The sequence below is a fragment of the Eulemur rufifrons genome, unplaced genomic scaffold (assembly GCF_041146395.1).
Source record: "Eulemur rufifrons isolate Redbay unplaced genomic scaffold, OSU_ERuf_1 scaffold_255, whole genome shotgun sequence".
NCBI lineage: Eukaryota > Metazoa > Chordata > Mammalia > Primates > Lemuridae > Eulemur > Eulemur rufifrons.
The window spans coordinates 62,501-85,000 of NW_027183037.1; the positions used below are offsets into that span (position 1 = coordinate 62,501).

The following is a 22,500-nucleotide window of genomic DNA, read 5'->3' on the forward strand; positions in this document are numbered from 1 at the left end:
CGCCTCCGCCGCCTAGCCCGCCGCCGCCGCCGCCTAGCCCGCCGCCGCCGCCGCCTAGCCCCCCTCCTCCTCCTCCTCCTCCTCCTCCTCCTCCTCCTCCTCCTCCTCCTCCTCCTCCTCCTCCTCCTCGTCCTCCGCCGGTTTCGTGCCGGGATCCCATGGTCCTTGGGGTTGACCAGATGTCCCGTCGCACTTAGTCTCTGCGGGGCTGGCCCTATCGATGCTATGGAGGGGGATCACCGCCAGGGGGCGCTGCGGTTGCGGGCTTCTCGACTCCCTCTCCCTAGTACCTCACTGGGTGTCCGAAGGCGGGACTACTTTTTTCTCCCGCCCACTGGCTCGCTAACGCCTCCGCCTCCGCCGGTGTCGTGCCGGGACCCCATGGTCCATGGGGTTGACCAGATGTCCCGTCGCACTTAGTCTCTGCGAAGCCGGCCCCGTCGACGCTATGGAGGGGCGTCGCCGCCAGAGGGCGCTGCGGTTGCGGGCTCCTCGACAACCTCTCCCTCGTACCTCAATACGTGTCCGAAGGTGGGATTTTTTTTTTTTCTTTCCCCCTCCACCACCACCCCCCGCCCGCCGCCGCCTAGCCCGCCTCCGCCGCCTAGCCCGCCTCCGCCGCCTAGCCCGCCTCCGCCGCCTAGCCCGCCGCCGCCTAGCCCGCCTCCGCCGCCTAGCCCGCCGCCGCCGCCGCCTAGCCCGCCGACGCCTAGCCCGCCGCCGCCGCCGCCTAGCCCGCCGACGCCTAGCCCGCCGACGCCGCCGCCTAGCCCGCCGAAGCCTAGCCCGCCGACGCCTAGCCCGCCTCCGCCGCCTAGCCCGCCGCCGCCTAGCCCGCCGCCGCCGCCGCCTAGCCCGCCGACGCCTAGCCCGCCGACGCCTAGCACGCCGCCGCCGCCGCCTAGCCCGCCGACGCCTAGCCCGCCGACGCCACCGCCTAGCCCGCCGAAGCCTAGCCCGCCGACGCCTAGCCCGCCTCCGCCGCCGCCTAGCCCGCCGCCGCCGCCTAGCCCGCCGACGCCTAGCCCGCCGACGCCTAGCACGCCGCCGCCGCCGCCTAGCCCGCCGCCGCCTAGCCCGCCGACGCCGCCGCCTAGCCCGCCGAAGCCTAGCCCGCCGACGCCTAGCCCGCCTCCGCCGCCGCCTAGCCCGCCGCCGCCTAGCCCGCCTCCGCCGCCTAGACCGCCGCCGCCTAGCCCGCCTCCGCCGCCTAGCCCGCCGCCGCCGCCGCCTAGCCCGCCGCCGCCGCCGCCTAGCCCCCCTCCTCCTCCTCCTCCTCCTCCTCCTCCTCCTCCTCCTCCTCCTCCTCCTCCTCCTCCTCCTCCTCCTCGTCCTCCGCCGGTTTCGTGCCGGGATCCCATGGTCCTTGGGGTTGACCAGATGTCCCGTCGCACTTAGTCTCTGCGGGGCTGGCCCTATCGATGCTATGGAGGGGGATCACCGCCAGGGGGCGCTGCGGTTGCGGGCTTCTCGACTCCCTCTCCTTCCCCACCCCTCCGCTCGCCCGCTCCTCCTTTCTTTACTCCCTATCGCCCCGCCCCCTTTTTTCTCCACACACACGCAATTATCACGCTCACGAACTATCCCGGGACCTGGCGTGACTTTCATCGCAATCTCCCCCCCCCCCCGGACACACACACATAGAGACACACCCTCCCGGCAGGGAGCACCCTGAGTGGTCGTGCAGATGTCGCTGCTGCATGCGGCCTCCGCATGGGTTCGCTGGTTGACCAGATGTCTGGTCCTTGGGTGGTTGACCGGATGTCTGGGCTGTGGTTGTCATCCTGACAGGGAGGCTTTGGGACGGATTTGGTCTCTCTGGCCTCGCTGCCCCTAGGGGTCACCCTGCGATCGGTATTCTTCTCGCGTGGGGCGAGGGGGCGCTCCGGAGCATTCCTCTCCTCTCGGAGTTTCTGTCTGCAGTCTCTCGACTTGCTCTCACTCCCCTACCCTGCTGTGTGACTTTCTTTTTGGTCCTTTCATTTTATCTATTCTCTCTTTGCCTTTTCCTGCCCGCCTTTCCGCTCCCCCCCCCCCCCGGATTCATGGTTTCACGTCACGCGGGTGACGTGCCGACACACCAGGAGGCCCTTCTCACACGTGCGCGTGAACACGCAATCAACACGTTTATGAACTAGAAAGGGATCTGGTGTGACTTTGCTATTATTTCCCCTCCCCTCCTCCCCGCGCTGAGAATGAGTTTCCCCGGGCTCGTGTGCCCGCCTGGGAATCGGCTGCAGACGCCATGGCCCCGGGTCGACCACATGTTGCCCTGGGGTCCACCAGATGTCTCTGGCGAATTGGGGCCCTAGGGTGCTTGTGACGGTGTGGTCACTAGGTGTCGCTCTGGGCTCAGTATTCTTCCTTCTCGCTGTGACTTTGGTCTCTTTTTTTCGAAATTTCTTTCTTTCTTCCTCTTTTGCCCTGTTTCCATTTTCCCTTCTTAATCTCTTTCTCTCTTTTTGTTGCTTTTTTTCCACGGCAGATGGGTGATGTGTGTGTGGAGGAAACGCGGCGTCAGGGAGAAGACACATCTCACACGTGCTCGGGAACACCCGATCGTCACGCTTCTGAGTACCGACCGATGGATCTGGTCCCGAATTTTTTAATAGTTTTCTCCTCTCTCTCTCTCTCTCTCTCTCTCTCCCTCCCCCCCTTCCTTCTCTTTCCTTTCTCTCCCTTCCTTTCTTTCTTTCTCTCGCTCTCTCGCTCTCGCTCTTCTTTTCTTTCTGACAGAGTCTCTCGTTCTGTTGCCCTGGCTAGAGTGCCATGGCGTCAGCCTAGCTCACAGCAATCTCAAACTCCTGGGCTCAAGCGATCAGACTGCCTCAGCCTCCCGAGTAGCTGGGATTACAGGCATGTGCCAGCATGCCCAGCTAATTGGATATACGTGTGTGTGTGTGTGCGTGTGTGTGTGTGTGTGTGTGTATATATATATATATATATTTTTTTTTTTTTTTTTTTTTTTTTTTTTTTTTGAAACAGAGTCTCACTCTGTTGCCCAGACTAGAGTGCCGTGGCGTCAGCCTAGCTCACAGCAACCTCAAACTCCTGGGCTCAAGCGATCCTACTGCCCCAGCCTCCCGAGTACCTGGGACTACAGGCATGCGCCACCGTGCCCGGCTAATATTTTTCTGTATATATTTTTAGATACTGTTTCTGTATATATTTTTAGATATATAGTTTCTTTCTATTTTTAGTAGAGATGGGGGTCTCGCTCTTGCTCAGGCTGGTCTCGAACTCCCGACCTTGAGCGATCCACCCGCCTCTACCTCCCAGAGTGCTAGGATTACAGGCGTGAGCCACCCCGCCTGGCGTGTACGTTCTGTATTCACAGACAGACGGAAGGCAGGGAGAATGTTACCCTTTCAAAGCCCGCCCTGCTCGCCTCTCAGCCCACCGATGGCACTCTGAATCCCGTGGCATTCCTTCACTCAGCTGAATTCTTCAGCACCCGACCCCCCCCCCACCCCACCCCCGTGCCACGGGAGTTCGTTCTCATGGCAGAGCCATCGAGGCTGTTGCCACACGTGTTGTAGGTGCCTAGGCAGACTGTGCCCTGGCCCCGAGGAGGTACGGAACCGCCTATCGCCTCGGGAGGGAGGGACAAGATGTGTCCGTGTCCAAGGCGACGTCCTGTCGATCACGAGGAGGCCTGCAAAGGCTCGTATCTGCCAGGCATTGAGCCACATCACATGAAACACCGGTGTGTTCCTTCACTTAGGTGGTGTCGCGTGTTGATACTCACAGAGGATGATAAACCCACTCGCATGCCGGCTGAGCCCCCTGTGTCTCCTCCTCTATCCACTGAGGGAAAAAACCGCAACGAAAGGTAGAAAACCACAGGGGGGGAAGAGAGCCCGTCGCTCTCCCTATGTGACCGTCCGGAGTGCTCGTTCAGATGGGAGGAGGTGTGTTTGTGTGTGTGTGTGTGTGTGTGTGTGTGTTTCATTGATTTTGGTGCCATCTTTTCTCTGCAGCTGCGTCAGAGGACAGCGATTTTTCCGATTTTCACTCCGCTGAGTGAATTGCCTTTTGAAGAGAATGTCCACAGGAAGCCTACGGTCCTCCCGCGGGGGTGGCCCTCCTCTAGAAATGAATCTCGTTTCTTGAACGGAGGGGACTTGTTGACGCCATCATGCTTTCGGGACGACTTCTCAGACGCTAGCTTTGGACCGCAACATAGGTGCCCCCGACATTGCCTCAAGGGTTCCGTGGTGCCTCCTGTCAAGAGACCCCACCGACCGTCCCCAGCCTGCCCGCTCAAGGGAGCCGGGCCCCTTCTGATCTGTCCGCCCGCCGGTGAAGCTCCCTCCCGAGGGTCGGAAAGCCCACCTGTTTCCCAGTTCGGTTGAATGATGGGGCACCCGGGCAGGGCACTGGCACCGAGTGACTCCATTCTGAGTCTGTCTGCTCTGGGGGGCGGGGGCGGGGGCGGGGGCGGGTGGGGGGGGCAGTTCCGTCTCGACCCGGTGGCCTCCTACCGACTGACTCGATGGGACGGACCATTCTCACTCAGGATCGTGTACCTTCTTGGCCTAGGCACATCCCGGCACTTAAAGCCACTTTTCGGGGACACTCTCCCACGTACAGATAGATGGCCTGCACGAGTGCTCTTCCTTTCTCGAAACACTGGAAATCTGTCCTCAATTTTACCTGACCTACCTGACGGTGTGTGATAAAGGAGCATAGAACCCTCAGCCACCCTCCACCTTCCCGCTGTCCCGAGAGACAGTGCCGAGCGTGAAATTCTATCCCTGACTCTCTGTGTCCACCGGAACGTGGCCTGACTGCAGTGACGTCAGCTACGTCAAGTCGTTCTCTGGGTAGGGAAAGAACTTAACCAGATAGGCCCTATCGGTCGCTTCTCTGTTCTGATAGTTTTGTGGCAGCCATTTCTTTCCCCCTCTCTTTTCTTTTTCTGTCTCTCTCCCCCACCCCCACCCCCAAATTCTTTCTACGAAGACGTTTAGGATGTCAGATTCTGGCCACATGCCCCCCCTAGGCATACGGGGGCCAGCATAGACAAAGGTCTTCGGTACCAAGTGTTCATTCCACGGTGACAGATATTGCCACTCTTGTATTGACCAGGGCGAGATGGTGAGTGGGTCAACTCTGAAACTCCCTGTACTCTACTTCTCTCTTGGGTAGGTCCCTGCCCCAACCCTCCGGCTTCTAGCACACACCCAGGGGCACTCTCTCCTCTCTGGATAAAGTTCCAGATGATCCGATCCGCTCCGAGGAGGAAGGGGAGCTGGCCGGGCCACCCACTGTGCGCCCCACCCCCGTCAGTCATAGGGTCCGTTCTTTTCAGGATGACACCGGCAGCGGTTGCTGGGTGTCACCTAGCGGCCACTTTGATCAGACCTCGGGATCCGGAAAGTCAGGTGACGTTGGGAGTTTAAGAGCTGACTCCCGGGAGGTGTGGAGGGCGGGGAGGAGAGCACGGTCCGGACGGTCCCACCCTCTTCTTCCCGGGCCCCGCAGCTCTGGGCCCGCCCGGGGCAGCCCTAGCCTCTAGCGGGTCTCCGCCCACCCGCCCTGTTGTCTGCGGGAGGCGCCCCTCCTCCCGCTCTCTGCCTCCTCCCGGGACCGTAGGCCTCTGCCCGTCGTCTTTTTTATTTTTATTTTTTCCCTTTTGTTTGTTTCTCTTTTATCTTGTGTTTTAGGCTTATCGAATATCATATCGTATAAAAACTTAAATCACAGAATGAATTATATTAAGTAACAAGATGTGGCTTTTTATCCTACGCCGAGAACGATGAATTTTTCTCTTCGTGTCCATTTTCCTGTCCTGGAAGAAATACAAAGTTGCTCGTGATACTTCCCCATCATCTTCCAGTTTCCCCGACTGTCAACACGATGTATTCGATCGTATATCTTTGTGTGTGCACGTGGGCGCCTGTACCTATTTCTTTTCGGCATCAGTCTCAGGTCTTTTGGCACCTAGGGGGGAAAAAGGAGAAACCAATAAAGGACAGAAAGACGTTCTGTCGTTTTACGCTCCCCACCACCACCACCACCACCACCACCACCACCACTTTTGGGAGCTTGTAGTCTGGCCTATGTCCCCAAGGCAGGTTAAATCTTTTCTTAAAACTCCCAAGTGGTCCCCTGCCCCGCCCCCCCCCCCAGGTGGGCGGCCGGCAGAGTTCACAGGCTTTGTTTTTGGCAGAGCCTGGACGATTGAAATAATTAACCACAATCAACGCTAAAGCTGAGAACCCCTCCCCCCCTCATTAAAAGCTCTGTATTTCTGCCTAGCCCTATGTTCGGGGAAATTCGGAGGCTTGAGATGGGAAGGTCTACCCTATTTTCTCCTTTACCGGCAAAATAGACTCTCTCTTTCCTTCCTCCTCAAACAGCTTGTCCTCGTTATTCGGCCTCGTGGGCAAGTGGCCGAGCTTTCGGTAACACCAAGTCTTGTAAGTTGTGTTGTGTTATCGGTCTTGTTTTCTTTCTTTTCTTTTCTTTTCTTTTCTTTTTTTTTTTTTGAGACAGGATTTCTTTCACTCTGTCCTCTCCCAGGCCGCCTTGGCCTGATTGTAGCTCACAGCAAGCTCCAAATCCAGGGCTTAAGTGATCCTCTCTGCCTCAGCCTTCTGAGTAGCTGGGACTATAGGCAAATGCTGCCACACCCGCCATAATTTTTCTTTTTTTTTTTTTTTGTTGGTAGAGATGAGGTCTCATCGTGTTACCCAGGCTGGTCTCCAGCTGCTGGGCTCAAGTCACGCTCCCGTCTCTGCCTCCCAAGTTGCGGGGATCACGGGCATGAGCCACCATGGCCAGCCAGGTTATTTAAAGGTGATCGCTTTGCTATCCTGATACAAAACCCCAAATGTGCGAGTTTAAGGCACCAGACGGAGGGAGTCTCCACACTACATCGTCACGAACATTGAGGGTGGCTCACGAAACAGCTGGGATGTGGCCACACAGTAGTGATCGAGGAGATATATTCTAGTGGGATAGCAGAAATATAGAATGTCCTGAAGACACTAAATGTCGGAATGCCACAGCAGTCAATGGCTGACAAACTTCCATTCCATCGTGTCATGGTAGGCGGCTTACTTTTCTCCTGCTCCCTCGGTATGATTAAGGCCTGACGTAGAAAATGTCTACGTCTCATCCAAATCCATCGAGACGATGGAAGGGGGAACTGGGAGAGGAATAAAGAAAAACAAGAGGGGGAGAAGGAGGAAACTGCCTCCCCTGCCCCCATGCTACCCAATTAATAAATGAAGAATGGCCTCTTCCCTCCTCTTCCCAACCCCTAACTATGCCTGGAGGTGTATCGTAGGCCTACAGTCCTAAGAAATGTACAACTACTGATAGTAATGGGAAGAAATGCAGTCTAATAGGTTTCTGTGCAGTGGGACACCTGGCCAGGGCACTTACGGTGAATGGAGCTTGCAGGGCGGGCGGGAGGTTGCTCTGGGTGAGTCTGTGAGTTGGCGGTGAGTGGTGAGTGAATGTGAAGGCCTAGGACATTACTTACTGTAGGTTTTCATAAACCCTGGACACTTAGGCCACACGACATTTACCTTTAGAAATTTCTTTCTTCAATAATACATTAACCTTAGCTTACTGTAAGTGTTTTCACTTCATAAACTTTTCCATGGTGGTTTGGCTTTTTTTTTGTTTGTTTGTTTGTCTGTCTGTTTGTTTGTTTGTTTGTTTTTCTTTCTTTTAAACTTTTGGACTCTTTTGCAACACCACGACTTAAAACACAAATGCGTTGCACTGTTGTACACAGATATTTTCTTTCTCTGTGTCCTTATGTGTTCCGTAAGCTTTTTCCTACTTTTAAAGTTTTTATCGTTCTATGCACTTTTCAAAATAATAAAAACTAAAACGGGGGGGGGGGTGGGAGAGGGAAGGAGAGAAATACACACACATGAATATGTTTCCCAAGTGAACTGAGGAAGGGGGCCGAGTCAAGGTTCTCAGGGAGCCACCAGTGATGAAACGGTCAGGCTCAGAATCAGCATTGCAGAGTGGCTGCAGAGCCGGGGGGCCTGGACTGGCTACCTGGACGACACTCCGTGTTTGGTAACTTGGCGAGTCATACATCCTCTTGAGCCTCAGCCTCTTCATCTGCAAATGCAGAAATCATGGTGCCTACCCCACAGGGATATTGTGCAGAGTGAAAAAGCAAATGCAGGCAAAGCCCACAGAAGCACGCGTGGTAAACAGTAAGCCTTTAATCGTGGTCACAGTCGTTGTTATAGGATCATCTTCCTATGTCCTTGTCTTTTAAAGATTAGCAGAACCTCCCAGAAGATGAGAATGGGCTCCCCCTGAGCAAGTCTCGGCTGTAAAGTCACAGGCATGTTGAGCATGTGGCACAGAAGGCAGAATAAAAACCTGATCCCGGAACATTATGTTCCTGCAGGACATGAAATCATTGAAGGTATGGGAAATCCTACCTCATATCCGTTTTACTAGAACACCTATGATTGCGTACGCACATGGACGCACGCGCACGCGCACCCCAAACTTTTTGAGCTTCACAAAACAGCGTAACCAAGGAACACACTATGATGCTTCTTAGCGATCTATTTAGGCCCAGGTTACTCGTCACTCTGAGCCTGCCTCCTTATCTGTCCAATGAGAATAGTGTTTGTCACAATTATCGTCATCGTCATCCTACCTAACGCTTCTGGTAAAATTGAAGTGTGAGAACACCCGCTAGACAGAAAATCCATGTTATCTCTCAATTTTTCTTCCTCCTGATTTCTATCTGAATCTGTGAGCTCGCTTTGGTTCACTTCGGTTTTTCAAGAGGCTCCGGTTACCTTCTCTCCCACCTATATCGGATTGGGTCTGACGGAAGAAAGAAGGAAAAAAAAAAAAAAACATAGTAAAGAAAGCAGAACAACATTTGTTTCTGAAGCAACCGATCAAACATTGCTGATGAGCCGGTCTTTTCTATTTCAGTAAACCAAGGAGGCCTATTGTCACGAGGATGTGAGGGGCCCGGGTAAGATTGGATGATTACCCCTAAAGGAGACAAAGCAGACAGACTATGGCACATGTGATCTTAGCAAAGAGAATAAACAGTGACCTCTCTGCCGAGTTGGGCCTTAGCATACCAAAGGGAAATAAAGGTGTAATAGGATGCTCAATTTTTACTCTGGAAACAGAGGTTGGTTGGGCACTGAACTGAGAACACTGAATTTTTTACCCTCCTTGATATTCACATAGGCTTAGAGGAGGCAAAAAAAAAAAAAAAAAAAAAAAAGAATACTGAGCCTATAAGTCATCCCTAAAACTCGGATTTTATGTTCCCTTGCCTTTTCATAACTGAGCAACACACAACATTAAAGAATGGACACAGGCCGGACGCGTTGGCTCAGGCCTGTAAACTTAGCACTCTGGGAGGCCGAGGCGGGAGGATCGCTCAAAGTCAGGAGTTCGAGACCAGCCCGAGCGAGAGTGAGACCCCCCCGCCCCCGTCTCTACTAAAAATATAGAAAGAAATTGTCCAGACAACTAAAAATATATAGAAAAAAATTAGCCGGGCATGGTGGCACATGCCTGTGGTCCCAGCTCCTGGGGAGCCTGAGGCAGGAGGATCGACTGAGCCCAGGAGTTTGAGGTTGCTGTGAGCTAGGCTGACGCCACGGCACTCACTCTAGCCCGGGCAACAGAGTGAGACTCAGTCTCGGGGGGGGGGGGGACCCAAAAACAAACAAACAAACAAACAAACAAACAAACAAAAAAACTGGAAGGGACACAGACTTCCACAGGTTTGTGTGTGGCCCCTTTTACTTATTAACGCTACAGGACCTTAATTATTTGTGCTCTGAATCTGATATTCAAATTATCCTTGTGGCCAACGCGTTTGAACAGTAGATGGTAGGGGAAGAAGAGTTCACCTCCTGAATAGATGACAAGTAACGGGAGTACTGGTGAAATTACAAGTGGCTTACGTTTACACACTGAAAATCCCAGTTAGCCGCTACCATGAGTTCAAAGAAGAGATCTAAATTTCTGACCCTATGACCCTAAAAGATATTTCCTCCCATGGTGTCACAGATAAAAATAAAACTGCATCCTAGCACTTTGGGAAGCCTAGGGGGAAAGGATCGCTTGAGGCCAAGAGTTTGAAGTTGCAGTGATCTATGATGATGCTACTGCACTTTAGTCTGGGAAACAGAGTGAGGGCCCGTCAAAAGAAAAAAAAGAAAAAGACAAAAAGAAAGAGAGAGAGAGAGAGAGAGAGAGAGAGAGACAGAGACAGGAAGACACAAGGAAAGAAAGAAAGAGAGAAAGAAGAGAGGAGAAGAGAAGAGAAGCGTCAATCTATCCATTGCATTTTCTACCCTTTAGGTGACTGGGCTTCAGCAGGGTGATGTGATCTGACAAAGTTCATGTTGCTAAGAAATAAAGCACTGGAGTTCAAACTCTGAGTTTTCAAAATCCAGCATATCCCCCTACCCACCATACCGTGCCACCTCTGAGAGTGGATATCTCACAGAGGAGAGCTGTGGAGGCCATTCTTGGACAGACAGAGTCAAGTAGTGGAGACCATGGAGTCTCTGCTCTGCAGCCAGTCTAGAGACATATGGAGCCATTAACACTGCTTGTGAGGAAAATACCATGTCATAGGGAAACAGAAATATTTTCCGCCTTAGGCAGATACAATTTAGGAAAAGACCCGAAACCCCTCTTCTTCTAACAGTGCTTTCTGGTCAGATGCTGACCCCTTCGATTCACAGATTCAGATACATCATTCAATGCAAGCATTGTCAACAAGTCACTCTTTGCAGCTTTCTGAAATTTCTCGCATATAGCATACTTGTAAAGATGATCACTTATGTGAAGACACCACCCCTCCAGAAAAACAAAAACAAAACCAAAACAGAAGCCCACTTTTCTCTGCTGTGAAAATCAAGATCAGCTTTTATGAGATCCACTAAATTCACACAAGAAGTAAAATATAATCATACTGATATATGCAATTTTTCTCTTAGAACAGAATGCATGGTGCTCCTTATCGTCTCAGATACTGTCAACAGAAAGCACGCGGTGGATGAACAATCTCCGTGAGCTTTTCTACAGAGATGGGGTGGGGGTGTGTGTGTGTGTGTGTGTGTGTGATAAATAATGAGGGTTGAGGAGCAGATAAATGACTGGGGGAAAACAACAACAGCAACAACAACAAAAACCACTTCCTGGTTCCTCGATGCAAGCATTCATTTAAAGGGGATACTCGTATGTATACCTAGGTGGAAAGTGGAAGCAGCTTTAAAAAAAAAAAAAAGAAAAATTGCTGCGAGCCCTGGTTATGATACGGCAATAAGCGCTAGCTCTTGGAAGGTGTAAAACATATTCACGGTGGCTTACGCCAATCTGGGATGTACAAAGACGAGCTTGAGCACCACCACCAACCAAAAATATGAATGAATACCTGGCTAGCGATCAGGATCAGACATAATAGAAAAGAAAAAGCTCCCAAGGCTAAAATAATGTGAACACGATTGACTCGTCCATGGAAAAGAACCCCAAATCACTGCAAAATAATTTAAAGAGTTTTATTCTGAGCCCAACGGCCGTGATCATGGCCCAGAGAGCTACGCCCAAGAAGCCTTGAGCAAGCGGACCCATTGTGGTGGGGTGGGTTACAGTTTGGCTTCATACATTTTAGGGAGACAGGAATTACATGTAAAATCACAAATCAAAACATGGAAGGGGTACATTGGTCTGGGCTGAAAAGGCAGGACATCTGGCAGTTGGGGGGGGGGCGGGGGAGGGAGGGTGCGGTGTTTACAGGTTTACAGCTGGGTTTAAAGATTCTTTGATTTGCAATTGATGACATAAATGAACCTCTGCCTAAAAGCTTTGCATCATGTTTTCAGTTAAGGTAAGGAGGTCTGCTAATCACAGACAAGCCACTGGACAGTTTACCCAAAACTCAAGTGCCCTGTAGTTCAGTAAACGGTTGGCCTGCTAGATATGCGTTAAGCTTTGTCTTGCCTGGCCTTAGGCCCGTCGGACATTCAGTATCTCATTGTTATAAAATCTGACTCCATCAGGGAGGGGTGTCTGACTTCCCCTGTCCTTGCGGGGCAGCAGCTCAGGTTTAAGGGTTTTTCTAGGGTTCCCTGGGCCAACCACGGGACGGGTCAGCTGGCGGTGGCGGGCGGGGGGCGGCTTAAGATTTTATTTTAGTTCATAGACTCCAGAAATGGTGTTTCCCTGGCAAAGACACACGAGTTCATGAAAAGCTTTCATTCAGTTGGTCTGGCTCCTCCCTGAGGTCGTCTCCCTGCCCCCCACTCCTCCCATCCCCTGGGGCCGGAGCGGGGGGGGGGGGAGGAGGGGTGAAGGCCCAAGAGGAGAGGCGCGTGGGGGAGGTGCCGCTCCCAGAACCAGAGACTCGTCTGGGCCCCACGTAACCCAGCCACCGCGACCGCTTCGCCCGAGGAGGTGCCCAGCAAGTCGTGCTTCTGCCCCTCGGGATTGCCTGCGGGCTGGGGGCGGGGTACGAGCTCCCGGCCCAAGAGGGAAACCCCTAGCCTGGCCGCACAGATGGCCGGGCCCCCGGCGGAGCCCTTCCGCCGTTTTCCACCCCTCCTCCACTCACTGCGCTGACTGCGCATGCGCGCTCGCACGTAGCCGCCTCGGGCTTCTCTCGGGCGGAGCCGCTTTCAGCCGCGACCCCGCCCCGCGAGCTGACTGCGCATGCGCGCTTGCACGTAGCCGCCTCGGGCTTCTCTCGGGCGGAGCCGCTTTCAGCCCCGACCCCGCCCCGCGAGCTGCCGCTTCCAGGCGGCACAGCGCATGGGGGAGGGGACGGAGCTCTAAAGAAATCAGTCCCCTCCGTCTCCTGCCTCAGGAAAAGCCCCAAACCCTTGGAGAACTGCCACCCACCGCCACTGCCGTGTGTGTGTGTGTGTGTGTGGGGGGGGGGGGCGGGGGGGCTGGGTCTTTACTTTGTGTCCTCCTTGTGGCCCAGTCCAAGGCGGCTGGGCTGCCAAACAGATCGTCTCGAGAGGGAGGCAGGAAGGGCCCAGGTCTGGACAGGGGTGGATTGGACCCCTCCACCCTGGGGTGTGGACTTGTGACCGAAAGCTCAGCTGCTTGTCCACGAGGCCGAATAACGAGGACAAGCGGTATGAGGAGTAAGAAAACAGAGAGTCTACTTTGCTGACAAAGGAGGAAATAAATAGGGTAGAGCTTCTCAGTCTCAAACCCCCAAATTTCGTGAACATAGGCCTAGGCAGAAATACAGAGGTTTAAAAGGAGGGAGGGTTGGTTCTCAGCTTCAGGCAATTACTGCAGTTAGCTGTTCTAAAGGTCCCGTCTCTGCTGAGAAGAAATCCCTTGAACTCTGTGGGCCGCCCACCCTGGGGGCCACCTGGAGTTATAACCAAAGAGTTAACGTGCCTCAGGGATGCAGGCCGGGCTGCAAGTTCCCAAAAGCCTGGGGGAAGTTTTAAAAAGACAGAAAATCTTTCTGCCCTCTTCCCCTCCCACCCCCCCACAAAGCCATTTTCTCTGGTGCAGACTCGGCACCCTCCCTGCCCCCCCCCTCCCCGTGCAGGCCTGTTTGTCCTCAATCATCTGTGAGGTTCACGAGGAGGAGATGCTCTCTCGCTCTCCCCACCCTCTTTCTTCCCTTAGGAAATCCTCAGCGCTGTTCCACACACTCAAGGTGGCGGGCCTGCTCCGGCCACCAGCCACCTCTTGTGCCACCTCCCGCCCCCCCCCCGCCCCCAACGGAGTAGGTGTACAGACAGGAGCACACTTTACCGGAGGGCGCCTGGGGATGAAGAGTTGTGGTGGCCAAATGGGGGATGCGGGGCGGGGAGGAGAGTGGCTGGCATTTGGCAAAGAGTGACACGGAGTGGCCATCCAGGCTTGTCTGAAAAGTGGGACTACGAGCCTGAGAGCGCCGACGGAGTCGATGGACATGGTCACTGCTGTGGGATGTCTCTTTTACCACGATGTAACACCAAAGCAAACCCCTGACCCGCTGGGTCGGAGAAGGCCTTGTGGGCAATTTAGAAAAGCCATGGCGTGGCCATTTGGAATACTTCCTGCCTCTCCGGGAATCAAAAATTAGAAAGGACCATGGGTTCTGTATTAACGTACCAAAGGCAGGCAGAATTTTAGCCTTTTAAAGCCTGCCCTGGCCCTATCTCAGCAAGGCAGTGGCACCCCAAGTTCCGTGACATTTCTGCACTCGGCGGCTGACTTCTTCAGCCATCTGTTGCGATGCCCCTGCCAGGTGGCCACTCACTCGCCCCTTCAGTTCAACCCTTGTACCAGAAAGTGTTGCCTTCTTCCTAACCCCTATGGGGGGACCGGGGGGTGACGTGTGTGGGGGGGGGGTAGTGGAAATGGGCAGACCCCACAGGTGCAGCCTCTTCCAGGTCATAATGGGCCTGAGGCAGCGTGGGATTCCCCCGGAAGGGAGGCAGGGTGGCACTACGGCACCGAAGCCTGACGCCGGCGGCCACGTGGATGGTGGGGGACACGTTAGACCGCTGAGATGCAGCCACTGAGAGCCACCCCGCAGCAAGAGGTCTCTCTGGCAGAGCAGGCACTGAGTCCGCAAGTCAAGACAGCTGGGAGGCCTGGGAGACAGAGGCCCTGGATCTCAGGTCCCGGGGTGGGGGCGGGGGGCAGTGCCAGTGCCTGGAGAGAGAGAGAGCCCAGGCTCCAGAGGCCATGATGGGGCCTGGTGGGCAGGGCCGAGGAGGTCAAGGCCGGGTGTGGTGGGGTCCGGGATGAGGGGCTTGGGGTGACGGGCAGGGAGAACGACCCGTTCACTCAGACGTGCCCTCAGAGGAAGGCAGAGGTGCGTTTTGCCTTCCTCCGGCTAGGGGAACGCTCGGCATTTCTTTCCTTCAGAGCTGGGTTGAACCGGTGTGGCATCTGTTATAGTACGGAGTGCGAGACAGGACAACCTAGAGACCGAATTGAGCCAAGTCATGAGTCCACATTAGCTGGCCAGCGACCACCCCCTGCCCTGTTAGGGTACAGGTACAGAGAATGGCCCCGAGCCGAAAAAAGCAGGAAGGTTTCAGACTATCCTAAGCTAGAGCTCCGTGACTTTAGGCACGGCGGTTGAAACAACACTATACCACCTACTCCGCAGCTGTGTGGTCCGGGACCAGCCTCGGGCCCCCGTTTCGTTTCGGTTACAGTCTTTAAGCGAGCAGGTTTACAGAAACAGATAGCTCCAATTAAGGAACATTCTTTCAGGCGTTAAGCAAGCACAATCAATTTTACGACAGGCAGCTGGAAAGTTTAAACACTTAGTTACAAGTTAATTGCTTTGTTTTATCTCCGCAAGGTACGTATTTCCAATTACAGACATAGGTCAAGCGGACATCGGTCACCTAGCGAGCAAGCATAAGTTTTCAAGTGGGCCTTTACAGCGTCCAGACAGGCCTCGGTCCAGTTATTGTGCATTCTTTTTGACCACTTGGAAAGCTACTAGCACCGTTCCGGGCCTCACCTCACTCACGCGGAACTACAGAGTGATGACCTGGGGTGGGTGGGTGGGTGTGTGTGTGTGTGTGTGCTCCCTCCTGTGGTGGGAAGGGTGATCTGCTCGCCCACCCGGCGTGGTGTCCCCCACCCCTGCCCCATCTTGGCGTTTACAGAAAACAAACACGAACACAAGAGAGGGAGCCGGAGGAGGAGGAGGAACATATGCTGCTATCCAGGTTATCCTGGGAGGCTTCCTAGCCATTTCTGAGGAAACAGTGTCTCCTGGCTGTCTCCCGTAGTTTTATTTATTGACTTATTTATCTATTTTTCCTTTTGGCTTGAACCCATTCTTTTCGTTTCGGCATCTCATCTGACATCCTCTTCTGAGAGGAACCTGGAAACGTTTCCCCGTGTTGCATCTTTTCAGGCTCTGTACGACTGACGAGCATCGTCCCTCTTCAGTCACTGGGCTATTTGCTAGCCAGGCCTTAATTCTCCACGTTGTAAACCCCAGATCGGATCTCCGCCCGGAGTCCTGTAGAGACCTACCGAATCGATGTTTGGACTGGGATGTCTCGTAGACCTTACCTATTAAAAACCGATCCAGGCCAGGCTTGGTGACTCACGCCTGTAATCCTAGGCCAAGGCGGGGAGGAGGACCGACCGCTTGAGGTCAGGAGTTCGAGACCTGCCTCGGCAAAAGCAAGACCCCCGTCTCTACCAAAAATAGAAAAAAATTAGCCGGGCATGGTGGCACACGCCTGTAGCCCCAGCGATTTGGGAGGCTGAGGAAGGAGGATCGCTGGAGCCCAGGAGTTTGAGGCTTCCAGTGAGTGAACTATGCCCTGCTCCCCCGCCACCCCTCCCCATCATCTCTAACGAAATGACAGTAAAATAAAATAAAATAAAATAAAGCTCAGAAAAAAAAAAAAAGTACTATGTAGTGAGACCGATCCTAAGAACACGGGGGCGGGGAAGGAAGTCACTACCACGGTATAAAATTGTATAAACGTTGCCCGATTCTGTGTGCGTGCGTTTTCTGAGAAATGACCCCCTTTTGCTATGGGGCCGGGACTGGAGTCCCAGTTTGGGACCATAGGATTCCCCGCACTCGACTCCTGACTGATTCGACCTAGGGTTAGCTCTGTGTAAACACTCTTTAGACGTGGGTGTTTTATGGATTTCTGTCCTTCGGGAGAAACGACTGGCCCGGGTACAGGAGTGAGTGAATGTACCGACCGTCTTCTCCCATCTCTCTCTCTCTCTCTCTCTCTCTCTCTCTCTCCCTCCCACACACAGGCACACGCGCGCGCGCGTGCGCGCGCGCACACACACACACACACACACACACACACGCCGTTTCCGGGAGCGCCCACTTCATGCGCTTCGGTCCACCGTGACAGATAGTCCAACTGTGAGATCATCGTGAGTGGCTGCGCCTAGGCCCCGCTCTGAACCTCTCCGTACTGTTCGTGTGTCTTCAGCAGGTCCTGCCTCCACCCGTGGCATCTAGCACGGGCCGATGGGTCCCTGTCCTCTCTCCCTGCCGTGGACGCCCCCCTCCGGCCCCCCGCCCCCGGGGGCTCTCTGGTCGACTAGTGGTGGGGAGTGTGCCCGAGGGCTGAGAGACGTGGTCCGAGAGGGGCCGGGAGGAGGCCTGCGACCCAGTGTGTACCCACTCCCGCCCCCACGCTCCCTCCCCCACGAGGGAGCCCGTCCTTTCCAGGCTGACACTTGGATCGGTGGATGACGGGGGTCACCTGGCGGCGGGCGAGCGTTATGGGAAAATCCGGTAGGCGTGTTGCGACGTCCTGCCACAGAGATGGCTCTGGCGACAGCCTCGGGCCGCCCCACCCTGGCCCCCGGCCAGGCCCCGTGAATGTGTTCTCTCTGTCCCTGACTTCTTTCTTTGTTTCACCAGCCGGCGTGCTCTGAGAATGTGAAGTGTATCATAGTTCCACCCTGGGTTTCATGATCCTAAGATAGGAAGGGGTTTTATGATTCCACGACAGAAAGGTTTTCTCATCCTATCATCTCTCCCCCCCCCCTCTTTCTTTCTTTCTCTTCCTCCTTCTGCCTTTTCTTTACTTCTTTGTTGTTTCCTTCTTTCAGTCTTCCTGTCTTCCTTCCTGCCTGCCTGCCTTCCTTCCTTCCGTATTTCTTTCCTCTCTTCCTTTCTCCTGTTATCCTGTGTTTCTATCTCTGTTTTTTCCATCTTTCTTCCCCCTTTCTACTTTCCTACCTTCTTTCTTTCTCATTCTCTCCTTTCTCTCTCCTTCCTTCTTCCTTTCTGTCTCTTTCTATACTGTCTCTCTCCTTCCTTCTCTCTATCTTTTTCTCTTTCCATCTTTCCGTGCTCTTTCTTTTTCTCTCTTAATTTCCTTTCTTTTTCTTTTCTTTCTTTCCCTCCTTCTGTCTCTGTCTGTCTTTCTTTCTTTCTTCTTTCTTTCTGCTTCCATCCTTCCTTCCTTTTTCTCATTCTCTTTCTTTCTGCCTGTCTTTTCTTTCCTTATTTCTTCTTTCCTTCTGTCTTTCTGTGTTTCCTATCTCCTTCCTCCCTTCCTTTTTCTTTCTTCCCCGTGCCCTCTTCCTGTCTTTTCTTATTTACTGTTTTCTTCTTTCTGACTTTCTCTCTCTGTTTCTCCGTCTCTTTTCTTTCTGTTCTTTTCCTTTCTCTCCCTTTCTCTCTTTCTGTTTCTGCCTGTCTGTCTCTCGGCTATGTTGTGGTCTGTGCAGAGACGGGTTTGGTGGACGATGTCGGTGGTCGGGCCGACCCATCCTTTCTTTGATCCCAGTGCTAGCCAGGCCGGGGCCTGCTTAGCTTCCAAGATCAGACGAGATTGGGCGCGTTCAGGGTGGCGTGGCCCTAGACTGACCCGTCATTTTTCGATGGCTTCCGTGGGGAGTAGGGGGACTGTGTTTGATGCCCCCGGGGGACCTTCTGGACTCTGAAATGATGGGCTCCAGAGGGTTGCCCCGTGTTTTGCAGCAGACCTCTGGTGGCTGGCGCCGGTTGTGGTCGGGCTCCACCTGGCGGCCGCTTTTCTACAAGTCTCTTGTCCTCTGAATCTTCGGTGCAGCAGGCAAAGCAGGGGACAGTCCCCGATGCGAGCGAGGCTGAGTTCCGGGAAGCAAGCAGCCTTCGCGGGGCCATCTGGTTCGTGCCGGGACGCCGGCTGGGACATCTGGGAGGCAGAGCTTGGGCCTGCAGGGCTGTGTGGCGGGAGGACGTTGTCGCCGCGCTTCCAGGCTCAGCCAGCCAGGCGGCTTGCGGGGCTGCCCGGGCAGGTCGACCAGCACGCTGTGGCCGCTTTGGAGACCCGACCCACCCCGCGGGGACAGGAAGGAGACGGCACACGCGGACGGGAGAGGAGGGTGTCCGGCGACCGGCCGCCGTCCCGTGCATGCGTGTCCCTCTCCCTCGGCCTCGCCTTTCCTACCCATTTTCCCTGGTTCCCGCTCGGGAGGCAGGGACAGCCCTGTGAGTGGCACCCAGTCGTCCGTGGCTTCCTCCGAGTCCTACTCTGGGGGCGCGGACCGGGCCCTGGGTGGCGCGGGTGGCCGGCGAGGGCGACCCCTGTCGGCCCGCGGGCGCTCGTGGGCCGCGGCGGTCCCGTCCCGATGTTTTCTCCTCCACAAGTCCCCGTGCTGGGGCCGGGGACCGGGCCCTGGGTGGCCCTGGGTGGCGCGGGTGGCCGGCGAGGGCGACCCCTGTCGGCCCGCGGGCGCTCGTGGGCCGCGGCGGTCCCGTCCCGATGTTTTCTCCTCCACAAGTCCCCGTGCTGGGGCCGGGGACCGGGCCCTGGGTGGCCCTGGGTGGCCGGCGAGGGCGACCCCTGTCGGCCCGCGGGCGCTCGTGGGCCGCGGCGGTCCCGTCCCGATGTTTTCTCCTCCACAAGTCCCCGTGCTGGGGCCGGGGACCGGGCCCTGGGTGGCCCTGGGTGGCGCGGGTGGCCGGCGAGGGCGACCCCTGTCGGCCCGCGGGCGCTCGTGGGCCGCGGCGGTCCCGTCCCGATGTTTTCTCCTCCACAAGTCCCCGTGCTGGGGCCGGGGACCGGGCCCTGGGTGGCCGGCGAGGGCGACCCCTGTCGGCCCGCGGCCGCTCGTGGGCCGTGGCGGTCCCGTCCCGATGTTTTCTCCTCCACAAGTCCCCGTGCTGGGCCCTGGGTGGCGCGCGTGGACGGTGAGGGCCTCCCTGGCCCTCTACGCCACGGGGGCCGACCAGATGTCCCTGAGTGCCCCTTGTCTGCTGGCGCTGGGGACCTGCTGGGGACAGGTGGCCGTGTCGAGTGTCGTGGGGGCAGGCGTGTTCAAGTGGCTCGGTCCCCGTCTTCCTGCGCGGTGTTTTTGATCACCTCATATCGTCATCTTCCGCCTGCAGGTTAGTACTGACACGCTGTCCTTCGGCGACTGTCGCTGGAGGGGTTGGGCCTCCGCACGCGGACAGGGTTCTGGGTTCCTGGGGATCCAGCGCCCTGCCCTGTTCCCTTTGAGCTGACCGCCTGGGCCCGCGCGCCGGCTCTAGGGCGTCGGAGTGTCCCGACGGTGGTGCCCGCCTCTCGCGTTGGTCTCTTGTCCCCTCGAGAGACGGCACCCGGGGGAGGGGGGGAGGTTTGCGGCAACCTTCCCCCTTACCCCGCTGGCTCTGTGCCGTTGCGTGTCAGGCGGTCCTCGTCTTTGGGTTGTGCTTGGGAGGCGGGGCTGGCGAGGCTGAAGCGGGCTCCTCCGATCGCTGTCCTCGCCGGCCTGACTGACCTCCCCCAACCCTCCCCGTCCTCGGGGCCTGATCGATGTGGTGACGTCGCGCTCTCCCGGGCCTTGAGCCGCGTGCCAGGCGAGGGACGGTCCATTCATGGTGAATGGTGGCCGCTCTTCTCGTTCTGCCCGCGGGCACCTCACCTCTCCTTCCCCGCCTGTGGGCGGTGCGTGGGAGGCGCGGGTGCGAGACTATCCGGCCCGACCGCGGTCGCCCCGCCCTCGGCCTCGTGGCGTTGGCGGGGGGTCGTGAGTCCTCTTGACGCAGCGGGCAGCCCTCGCTCGCCCTGTGTGGCTGTTGCCTGGCCGGGGTCCCCCCTGCCCGTGACGGACGGGTGCGGGGCCGTGCCGCCCGCCCGGTCGCGCGCCCCGTTTGGCGCGCGGCTGCTGGGTCTGTGTGGCCCTTTTGTGGTGCCCCCGGAGCGCACCGGGTTGTTCTCCAAGGTGCCCGAAACCGAGCGGTGGTTGTCGTCCTCGTTCCCGGCGTCCCCCTCTGGTCGCCGCTGCAGCGTCTGCTGCGTTGGGTACACCCTCGAGCAGCGTGCTTGGGGTTGGGGGGGTCGAGGCGGGCAAGCCTAGAGGCATCCTCCTGCGCTGCGTGGGCGGGCGGGGGGCGTTGTCTCGGCGTCCCCACGATGTGTGCGTGGCGGACTTCGAAAGGCGAGCGCACGGCTTGTGCTCTTCCCACCCTGCCCGAGGGGGGGTGGTTGCACGGTCGTGTGGGCGATCGTGGTGGGGCTGGGCCGGCGACGTGGTGCCGGCCGGCCCCGTGGGGGGCCTCTGCCACCGGCCTGGTCTGCCTCGGTGACCCCTCTCCCATACCGACGGGGGAGTGTTCCCCTCGAAGTGAGGGGGCTTTTGGACCAGGGGCCCCGACCGCGAACGCTCAGGAGTCGCCAACCGTGCGTGTTTTGCCCCATGCCGCAGACCCCCCCCCCACACCTCCCCCGGGGCGTGCCTGAACGCCTCCGCCCAGGGCCCTTACGGGGGCGACCGGGGGTCGGGGGCGATCCACCTTCGGCGAGAAAGCGTCTTCTCTAGCGATCATGGAGGCGTGTCCTCTTCTGGGGTTTGTCGGATCCCCCAGCCCGCCGCCTCTCTGCGCGTCGTCAGCCGCCGCCCCTGCGGCTGCCAGTTGTGCGTGGGCAGAGTTCCCTCCTCCCCTGCCGTGGGGGGGAGCGGTCCGCCGGCCCCCGCGGTGGGGGCCGAGTGCCACTCTTCGCCTAACGTGGTCCGCGCCTCCCCCCTGAACTCTGGGGGAGGGTCACGCCGGGCCGGGCCGGCGTTCCAGCTGTGAAGGGCGCCCGCGTGTGTGCGCTGCGTGCCCCGGCCGCGGGTCGCCCCGGTGTGCGCTGGGGGAAGGGGGTGGTGGTGCGGCCCGTCTCGCGCCCCCTCCCCATCCCCTGTGAGCGTGCGGCCCTCCACCCGGTCCCGTGCCAGGCCGCGGATGGATGGGCGCTCCCGTGCTGGCGCCTGTGGATTGCGGCTGGGGGGACCGCCCGGCCAACGAGGGGGTCGTTCCACCGGTGCACGGTGCTCCCCGGAGCGAGACAGGATTGGGAAACGGACGAGAATGGGATTAGGCGCGGTGGCGTGCGGGCCGAGGGCCGAAGGCCGGCGTCGCTCTGGGACGCCCCGGTGGTGAGGCCGTGGCCCCGTTGGGAGGGTCGAGGGGTGCCGAAGGCTTTGGCCGGCTGGCGTCACGGGCGCGTTGCGGGACCGCTCTCGGGTTTGGGGCGGTGGGATCCCGTGGCGTTGTTTCCCCAGTGGCCCGGTCGCGGCGCAGGTCTCGCCTCCCCACGGGCTCTCGTGCCTCGCCCTCGCGGGGTCTCATCCCTGTTCGAAAGGGTGCTCCTTCTCTCTTCCTCACGGCTGCCGACCGCCCCGCGACGAGCGTTCGCCCGACTGCGCTGCCCGAACCTGACCTCGCCGCGGGGAGGGGGCGTCGCCCTGGCCGCCAAGGCCCTGGACGGCGCCCCCCACCCCCTCGGCGACGTGCCTCGGTTGAACGGTCGGCGGGCCTCCGTGTGGCGGGCCGGACGGCGTTGGGGGGCGGCCGGTCGCGCGTGCGTGCAAGAAGAGCGTTTTTCCGGAGCTACACGCGACCGCGATGGCGGTCGGGGTCCGGGCCCTGCGAGGTGCGCGGGGGGTTTGGGGAGCTCGCCGAAGGCGCAGCCGGTCGTCCCAGGTGCCGCGGGACCGCCCTTGTGCGCGGAGGCCACTGGCGGTGAGATCCCGTGCGTGTCCTGGCCGGTGGGCTGCCGTCTGAGGCTTGCTACACCCCTCCCCTCGGGCCTC

General features: G+C 57.4%; 1 pseudogene; it reads right to left on the reverse strand.

The window, feature by feature from the left end:
- Nucleotides 1-2,054: 2,054 nt before the first annotated feature.
- On the reverse strand, nt 2,055-2,146 carry LOC138380021 (small nucleolar RNA U13; annotated as a pseudogene).
- Nucleotides 2,147-22,500: the final 20,354 nt, after the last annotated feature.